We start from the raw sequence: 10269 nt of genomic DNA on the forward strand, positions 1-10269 counted from the left end.
CACGAAAGTTAGCCCATTCCACCTTTTTAAAGTCGGGATTAAAGCTTTTGGAGGGTTTTGAAGAGGAAATCAATGGGATTCTTGTTGAGGTAAGATTTTTGAACATAATACTTGTATCTATGGTGAATTTCAGTTGATTAAACATGGAAATTTATGAGATTAAGGGTGAAAAATTGAGAAGTTAGGACTTGAACATGGAGAGGTAAAATTGGGGATTTCAGAGGCCATTTGAGTCCGATTTCGATGTTCTTGGTATGTATGGACTCGTGAGAGGATAAGGATTCTAGTGTTGTGATTTTTATCGGATTTCGAGACGTGGGCCTCAGGGTCGGGTTTGACCAATTTCGGAATTTTGAGTTTAATTTAATAATTTTCGCGTGGGCTTTGTCTCTTTGGCTTGTATTGATGTTATGATTTTGATTTTGGATAGATTCGGGATGATTTGAGGCCGAGTCGAGAGGCAAGGGCATTGCGGAGTAGATTTTCATCCGGTTTGAGGTAAGTAACGATTGTAAATTTGGACCTAAGGGTATGAAACACCGGAATTTCGTATTGTTTTGATAAATAAGGTGACGCACATGCTAGGTGATGGGCGTGTGGGCGTGCACCCGTAGGATGGTGACTTGGTCCATCCCGTGGTGACTGTAGAGTTGCATGTTTTGATAAACTTTATATGATATCCATGTGTTTTAGAAAGGAATCAGTTAACTTGGGCTGAATGACATATTAGGGTCCTTGTGCCGAACTGTCTGGACCCTTAGGGGTATTTTACTACTTTCCTCACACTGTTTTGATTTGAAAACATATCCTCATTCATGAATTTTACATGTCTATTGTTTGATTCAATTTCATCATTCTACTTTAAAATATCTGAAAACTGTTTGGGCTAAGTTCCCCGATTTTCACTAAAATGCCCGAGTGGCTGTGAGGTTAATGACTGAGAGAGAGAGAGTGGTCGAGGACCTAATAGTGAGGATTATACATATTTATGGATCGGCTGCACGCCATAGCGATATATACATATATATATGTATGTATCGGGCTGCACGCCGCAACGATATAGCGCTTGGGCTGTAGGAGCCCCTCCGGAGTCTGTACACCCCCAGTGAGCATAGTCGACTATAAATATATTTACGGATCGGGCTGCACGCCACATCGGTTATTATTATGAGATATCTATTGAGCGGGAGTGCTAAGTTTTAGTACTGATTGACGAGAGCTGAGCCACGAGTGACTGAGAGGCTTGCTCGAGGGGCTATACTTATGAGTGATACTTTGCCTGAGGGGCTTGTTTATGAGATTTCTATTTTCACTATTCTTTATACTAAGCCTCTATTGAAAAATGTTGAATAAATGCTTTAATGTTATGATAAATATCACATTATGGTGGATGTCTACTCTTCTTCCATGATCTTCATCTCAAATGCTTAATGACATATTCAATGACATATTTTGTATGTTCAATGACATATTCCATGACATATTTTCTTCACTTTTTATGCCTATATAAAGGCCTTGTAATAGATAGAAAAATACACACAATTGAAGAAGAAATAAGAATCTCTCTTCCTCTCTTTCTATCTATATCTCTTAGTTTGTTTTGCTTGTTCTACATTGTTATTTTGGGTTATATTTTATAACACGTTATCAGCACGAGACTCTATAATTTCAAGAAGATCTTTGAGAAAATTAAGGTATAATTTTTCTCAAATTTGTATTTTTTTAAATGTTTGATATTATGAAAAGAAAGTTTGTTGCCCTTGAAATTTCGGGCAAGAACTATATGACATGGGTATTGGATGCTGAAATCCATTTAGATGCAATGGGTCTTGGAGACGCCATTAAAGATAAAGATAAAGCGTCTACACAAGACTGTGCTAATGCCTTGCTTTTCTTGCGCCATCACCTTGATGAAGGGTTGAAAATTAAATATCTCACAGTGAAAGATCTATTTGTTTTGTGGAATGGTTTAAAGGAAAGATATGACAACTTAAAGTTAGTCACTCTTCCACAAGCACGATATGATTGGGCTCATCTTAGGCTCCAAGACTTTAAGTCTGTTTCTGAATATAATTCTGCTATGTTTAGAATTACTTCCAAATTGAAACTCTATGGAGATAATATCAGTGACTATGATATGCTTGAAAAAACGTTTACAACGTTTCATGCTTCCAATATGGTCTTACAACAGCAGTACCGAGAGAAAGGCTTCACAAAGTACTCTCAGTTGATTTGTCTTCTACTTGTGGCTGAACGAAACAATGAATTGCTTATGAGAAATCATGAAAATTGACCCACTGGGTCTACACCATTGCCTAAAGAGGATGAGGTGTATTCCCATTATGCTAATCGTGGAAAAGGTCGTGGTCGCGGTCGTGGTCGTGGCCATGTCCAAGGAAGAAATTTTCCTGGTATTAATCATCCTCCACCGAAAAATAACTTCCAAAAATGGAAAGGTAAAGATGAGAAGCGAAATGCAGAGGGTTCAGAAACTAAATGCTATCGTTGCGGTGGAAAAGGGCATTGGGCAAAAATTTGTCGCATACCAAAACATTTGGTTGAGCTTTATCAAGCATCTCTGAAGAATAAAGGCTCTGAAGCCAATCTTGTCTATGATATTGAATTTGACATTACCCACTTGGATGTGGTAGATTTGTTTGAGCACCCTGATGAAAAAATAAACCACTTGATCGGTGATGGATCTGTGGTTAAAGATGATTGAGCAATTTAATTTTTATGCTTTTCTATTCGTAGTATGTAATGAATAAACATCTCGTAATTTTTATTGCACTCTATAATTCTTCTTATGTAGTTCTTAAGGATATTTTTATTTCCGAAATTTTATAAATTTCACAAACAATGAGTAATGTCCTTTTAATTAGTATTCTAGTCTCAGTGATCTTTTAACGATTTTAACTTTCCTATACATTGCTTTAATTCTCTTTAAGAAAAGGTTTACAAGCACCCTGGAACAACTTTTGTCACTTCACCCTCAATTTTTTTTATGAGTATGTTCTTTTCTTACACGGATCAATTATGTTTCATTCAATGTGTAGGAAAATGCAAATAATTTATACTTGTAAATAAATTTGTTGTAGTTGTATTAGTCATATGTGTACTTGTATTATTTTTTGCGTAATTATTTGTATAATAATTAGAATTTTCCAGAAAATGCATTAAAGGCTACTATTGAATTATTGGTTTAACTTTATTTCTTTTCCATTTTTCTCTAAAAATACTAATATTTATTCATATACTTCTTTTGTATGTCAAACTATGGGAAGCAAATATGGATATCTTTCAAAGCAAACTTGGATCAAAGTTCAATTATAAAAATATTTGCTTAATTGATTCATGTACGACACATACAATATTCAAAGAGAAGAAATATTTCTCTCATTTAAGTATGTGTAAGGCAGATATTACTACAATTTCTAGTAGTAGTAATCTAATTGAAGGCTCTGGAAGAGATACGATAACTCTGCCTATGAGAACAATAATTATCATTGAGAATGCAATGTTCTCCTCCAAGTCCAAGAGGAACTTGTTGAGTTTTAAAGATATCCGCAAAAATGGATTTCATATTGAGACAATAGATGAGAATAATATGGAATATCTCATCATTACCAAGAATGTCTCTGACCAGAAAAGAATTATTGAGAAGTTCCCATCTTTATCTTGTGGCCTGTATTGGACAAAAATTAGTGCAATTGAGGCACATTCTACCTTAAACCAAAAGGTTACTTCTTACAATACTTTTGAACTTTGGCATGATCGATTGGGACATCCTGGATCAATTATGATGAGACAAATCATAGAAAACTCAAATGGGCATCCATTAAAGAATTTGAAAATTCTTTTAAATAATGAATTTTCTTGCACTTCTTGTTATCAAGGCAAGTTAATTATAAGACCATCACCAACAAAGATTGGGATTGAGTCCCCTGCGTTTTTAGAACGTATACAAGGGGACATTTGTGGACCTATTAACCCACCTAGTGGGTCGTTTAGATATTTTATGGTCTTAATAGATGCATCCTCTAGATGGTCTCATGTATGCCTATTATCATCTCGCAACCTCGCGTTTGCAAAATTAATGGCACAAATAATCCGATTACGGGCATAATTTCTCGTTAATCCAATTAAGTCTATTAGACTTGATAATGCTGCTGAGTTTTCATCCCAAGCATTTAGTGATTATTTCTTATCAATTGGGATAAAAGTGGAACATCCTGTAGCTCATGTTCACACTCAAAATGGCCTTGCAGAGTCTTTAATTAAACATGTGCAATTGATAGCAAGACCGTTACTCATGAAAACGAAGTTGCCCACTTCTGTTTGGGGTCACGCCATTTTACATGCAGCAATGCTAATTCGTCTCAGACCGACAAATTATCACAAATATTCCCCGTTGCAATTAGTTTTGGGTCATGAACCTAATATATCTCATCTAAGAATTTTTGGATGCGCTGTATATGTGCCTGTAGCACCCCCATATCGCACCAAGATGGGTCCCCAAAGAAGGTTAGGAATATATGTTGTGTTTTAATCACCCTCCATTATTCATTACCATGAAACATTAACGGGAGATTTGTTCACTGCTCGTTTTGCAGATTATCGATTCGATGAGGCATTTTCCCCAAAATTAGGAGGAGAAATTAGTGAAACAAAACGTGAAATTTTGTGGAAAAATACATTATTGACTCATCTTGATCCACGTGCATCTATTTGTGACACAGAGGTGCAAAAGATTATCCATTTGCAGAAAATAGCAAATCAAATGCCAGATGCATTTACGGATTTGAAAAGGATAACAAAATCACATATCTCTACAGAGAATGTTCCAATCCGTATTGATGTCCCTATTGAACAATCTTCTAGTGTCATAGCTAATGAGTCAAAATCACGCCTAAAACGTGGCAGACCATTAGGTTCTAAGGATCGAAATCCTAGAAAAAGAAAAACAAATTATCAAGATGACATTACGAAAGAGTCTCATAAAGAAATTCACGATTTAACCAATCCTGAGATTCATGAGGAAATCAATGAGCCTGAGACTCAAGAAAATAAGGAACTATCAATAAATCCAATCGATATTGAGACAAATTTGAATCGAATGGATATAGTGGCAGATTACATCTTTGCATATAATGTTGCATCTAGCATTATGCAAGAAAGTGAGGATCTTGAACCTCAATCTGTTGGAGAATGTGGACAAAGACTTGATTGGCCAAAATGTCAAGAAGCAATCCAATTAGAGTTAAGTTCACTTGCAAAACGTGAAGTTTTTGGGCCTGTAGTCCAAACACCTAATGGTGTTAAGCCTGTTGGCTACAAATGGGTCTTTGTACGCAAAAGGAATGAGAAAAATAAGGTACAAAGATATAAGGCACGCCTTGTTGCACAAGGATTTTCACAAAGGCCTGGTGTCGATTATGAAGAGACATATTCTCCTGTTATGGATGCTATAACATTCCGTTATCTTATTAGTTTTGCTGTCCATGAAAAGCTTGACATGCATTTAATGGATGTAGTTACAGCCTACCTTTACGGCTCACTTGATAATGAGATATACATGAAAATTCCCAAGGGATTTAAAATGCCCAACGCACAGAATTCAAATTCCCGGGAAACATTTTCAATCAAATTGCAAAGATCTTTGTATGGTCTAAAGCAATCAGGAAGAATGTGGTATAACCGTCTTAGTGAGTAATTATTAAAGGAGCGTTATATAAATGATGCCATTTGTCCATGTGTTTTTATAAAGAAAACAACATCGGAATTTGTTGTACTTGCCATATATGTTGATGACATAAAACTTATTGGAACTCCTACAGAACTCCAAAAGGCAACTGATTATTTAAAGAAGGAATTCGAGATGAAAGATCTCGGAAAGACAAAATTATGTCTCGGTTTGCATATTGAACATTTGACAAATGGGATTTTTGTTCATCAATCTGCCTACATTAAAAAGGTATTGAAACGGTTTTACATGGATGGAGCACATCCATTAAGTACTCCGATGATTGTTCGATCACTTGATGTGAATAAGGACCCGTTTCGACCTCAAGAAAAGAATGAAGAGCTTCTTGGTCCTGAAGTACCATATCTTAGTGCAATTGGTGCACTAATGTATCTTGCTAACACTACAAGACCTGACATAACTTTTTTCGGTTAATGTCTTAGCAAGATATAGCTCTGCTCCTACAAGGAGACACTGGAATGAGATCAAACACATATTGCGATATCTAAAAGGGACTACCGATATGGGCTTATTTTATGGCAATGATTGCAATCTCGATCTTGTTGGTTATGCCAATGCTGGGTATTTATCTGACCCGCATAAGGCTCGATCTCAAACAGGTTATGTGTTTACATGTGGCGGCACTGCCATATCTTGGCGATCGACTAAGCAATCAATCATGGCTACTTCTTCTAATCATGCTGAGATAATTGCTATTCATGAAGCAAGTCGAGAATGTATTTGGTTGAGGTCTATAATACATCTTATCCGATACAAATGTGGTCTGAAGTGTGAAAAACTACCCACAATTTTGTATGAAGACAATGCAACATGCATAGCCCAATTGAAGGGAGGATTCATAAAAGGATATAGGACAAAGAACATTTCCCCAAAGTTATTTTTTACACATGATCTTCAAAAGAATGGTGATATCAATGTGCAACAAATTCGTTCAAGTGATAATATGGCTGATTTGTTCACCAAATCTCTACCAACATCAACCTTCAAGAAACTGGTGTACAAAATTGGGATGCGAAGACTCAGAATGTGAGTTGATGCTCTCATCAGGGGGAGTTAATATGCGTTGTACTCTTTTTCCCTTACAAGGTTTTGTCCCACTGAGTTTTCCTTGCAAGGTTTTTAACGAGGCAACCAAAAAGCGTATTTCTAAACATGTGTACTCTTTTTCCTTCACTAGGATTTTTTTTTCATAGAGTTTTTTTTTTTCCTAATAAGGTTTTAACGAAGCACATTATCTTTGGACATCCAAGGGGGGGTGTTATGATAAATATCACATTATGGTGGATGTCTACTCTTCTTCCATGATCTTCATCTCAAATGCTTAATGACATATTCAATGACATATTTTGTATGTTCAATGACATATTCCATGACATATTTTCTTCAACTTTATGCCTATATAAAGGCCTTGTAATAGATAGGAAAATACACACAATTGAAGAAGAAATAAGAATCTCTCTTCCTCTCTTTCTATCTATATCTCTTAGTTTGTTTTGCTTGTTCTACATTGTTATTTTGGGTTATATTTTATAACATTTAAAGGATTTTCATTGAAACTGGAGTTTTTATGAGATATTTGGTTATTGAACTGCAGATTTTGACTTTGATACTTCCATTGAGATTTTATATTAGATTATGTATATGATTTTAATTCTCGTCACTGCACTCAAACTTTATTTACTTTGGATACTTACTGAGTTGGGGTACTCACGTTACCCCCTGTACCTTGTGTGCAGATTCAGGTGCCAAAGCCTCCGAGCGGGCTCGATATAGTCCTGAAGCCGCCCACGGGTGGCATAATCAGGCAATCTATAAAAACTGCAAGATTGACTAACAATGAAGACGAGTATGAGGCTATGATTGCAGGTCTGGAATTGGCCAAAAGCCTGGGAGCTGAGATCGTCAAAGCAAAATGCGATTCACTCCTGGTATTAAACCAGGTAAATAGGAGCTATGAGGGCCAAAAAGACAAGATGCAAAGGCATTTGGACAAAATCCAAATCACATTACGTCGTTTCAATGATTGGACCCTGGTCCACATACCTCGTGAGCAGAATAGCGAGGCTGATGCCCTCGCAAACCTGGGATCATCTGTTGAATAAGATGACCTACACCTCGGAGCTGTTATTCAGCTGTCCAAATCAGTGGTCGAGGAAGGTCATGCTGAGATTAATTCTACTAGCCTAACATGGGATTGGAGAAATAAATACATTAACTATCTGAAAGACGGAAAATTACCCACGGGCCCAAAGGAATCGAGGGCCCTGCAAACCAAAATAGCCCAATTCTCGCTCGATGAAAACGGGACTCTATACAGAAGAACTTTCGATGGCCCATTAGCAGTATATTTGGGGCCAGAAGGCACAAACTATGTACTCTGAGAAATTCACGAGGGTACTTGTGGAAACCACTCTGGCGTCGATTCCTTATTCCGAAAGGTGATCAGGGCAGGCTACTACTGGGACAACATGAAAAAAGACACTAAGGAATTCGTCCGAAAGTGCGACAAATGCCAGAGATTTTCCCCTATGATTCACCAACCCGGCGAACAGCTACATTTGGTCTTATCGCCATGGCCATTCATGAAATGGGGAATGGATATCGTCTAACCCCTAACAACGGCACCAGGTAAAGCTAAATTCATTTTATTTATGACTGACTATTTCTCAAAATGGGTGAAAGCGCAGGCCTTCGATAAGATAAGAGAAAAAGAAGTCGTTGACTTCATTTGGGATCACATTATGTGTTGATTCGAGATTCCTTCCGAGATAACATGCGATAATGGGAGGCAGTTCATCGGAAGCAGAGTAACACAGTTTCTTAAGGAACACAAAATCAAGAGAATCCTGTCAACACCTTACCACCCATGTGCAAACGGCTAGGACGAGTCCACAAACAAAACCATCATCCAAAACTTAAAAAAGAAGTTGGAAAGCACCAAGGGAAAATGGAGAGAAATGTTGCCCGAAGTGCTATGGGCATACCGAACAACTTCAAAATCGAGCACAGGGGAAACACCTTTCTCCCTAGTGTATGGCGCCGAGGCTCTGATACCAGTGGAGGTCAGGGAGCCAAGCTCCAGTTTCCGACACATCACTGAGAGCTCAAACAACGAGGCCATGACTATGACCCTCGAACTATTAGATGAAAAGCGAGAAGCCTCGCTGGTGCGAATGGCTGCCCAAAAGCAAAGGATAGAAAGGTATTATAACAGGAGAACAAAGCTCCGACATCTCGAAGTCGGTGACTTTGTCCTAAGGAAAGTCACCCTCAACACCTGAAATCCTAATGAAGGAAAGCTTGGCCAAAATTGGGAAGGACCGTACCGTGTCCTCGGAGATATCAGCAAAGGGTCCTACAAGCTCGGTACCATGGAAGGGTTGCAGCTTCCAAGCAATTGGAACATATCAATGTTGAAACAATACTACTGTTAAGGCATGTGTTGCACTCTTTTCCTTCGACCAAACTTTGTCCCTAAAAGGGTTTTATCGGCAAGGTTTTTAACGAGGAAACATCTATATGCTACCTAAGGGAGAGCGAACAAGTATTTAGCGTTTCTTTCGCAATCAACCTCAAACACTGGGAGGGGGTTATTCCCCCAAAAGGTCATCTACTCGAAGAAGCCAAGATGCGCTAAGAGGGCTCTCAATAAGAAAACAATGTACCGGGCCAAACGATCCAACAAACCGTGTCCGCGTAGTATAACCGAACCCATAACAACAAAAACATATATACTTGTACCAAGTAATCAAAGGAAATCGGTATTTTTGCAAAAACTGCTCCTCTGTCAAAAACGTCCCGAACACTCGGGAACTGGCATCAACAAATCACAACAATGCGACCCCTGGGTCGAAGGTTCGAGCTCGTAATCCATTTAAGGCAACAATGTGATCACGAAACAATTCCAAAGCCAAAAATATCCCGAACACTCGGGACTGGCGTCGAAAACTAGAGGCTACACGACCTCAGGGTCGGAAACTCCAAAATCGCAAGCCCTCAATGAGGCAATACCAAGTTTACATGTAATGGCTCCCGAGCCAAGAAACCCTCGATGACTCAGGGACCACTGTCAATTGCCATCTCCATCGACTTATCAAAACCCGAGGCTGTAAGGCCATATGCGGGCAGCCTCGATCTCGTAAGACCTCAATGAGGCAACATCAAGATCACAAAATGGCTCCAAAGCCGAAAGGCTCCTCGAACACTCAGGGATTGGTGTCAAAATCTCTAAAAACGCATGGTCTCCAGGTCGGAAGCTCCGAAATCATAAGCCCTCAATAAGGAAATGCCAAGTTTACAAGTGATGGCTCCCGAGCCAAGGTACCCTTGATAACTCGGGAACTGTCGCCAATCACCACTCATTAAAAACCCGAGGCCATTAGACCCCAAGCAGGCAGAATCAGTCTCGTAAGACCTACATAAGGCAACAACAATATATGTAAGACCTCAAGCAAGGCATGAACCACACTTGTACCAAGTGACAATATCTGTAAGACCTCAAGCAA

This window comes from Nicotiana tabacum, chromosome 1 (assembly GCF_000715075.1).
Source record: "Nicotiana tabacum cultivar K326 chromosome 1, ASM71507v2, whole genome shotgun sequence".
NCBI classification, from domain to species: domain Eukaryota; kingdom Viridiplantae; phylum Streptophyta; class Magnoliopsida; order Solanales; family Solanaceae; genus Nicotiana; species Nicotiana tabacum.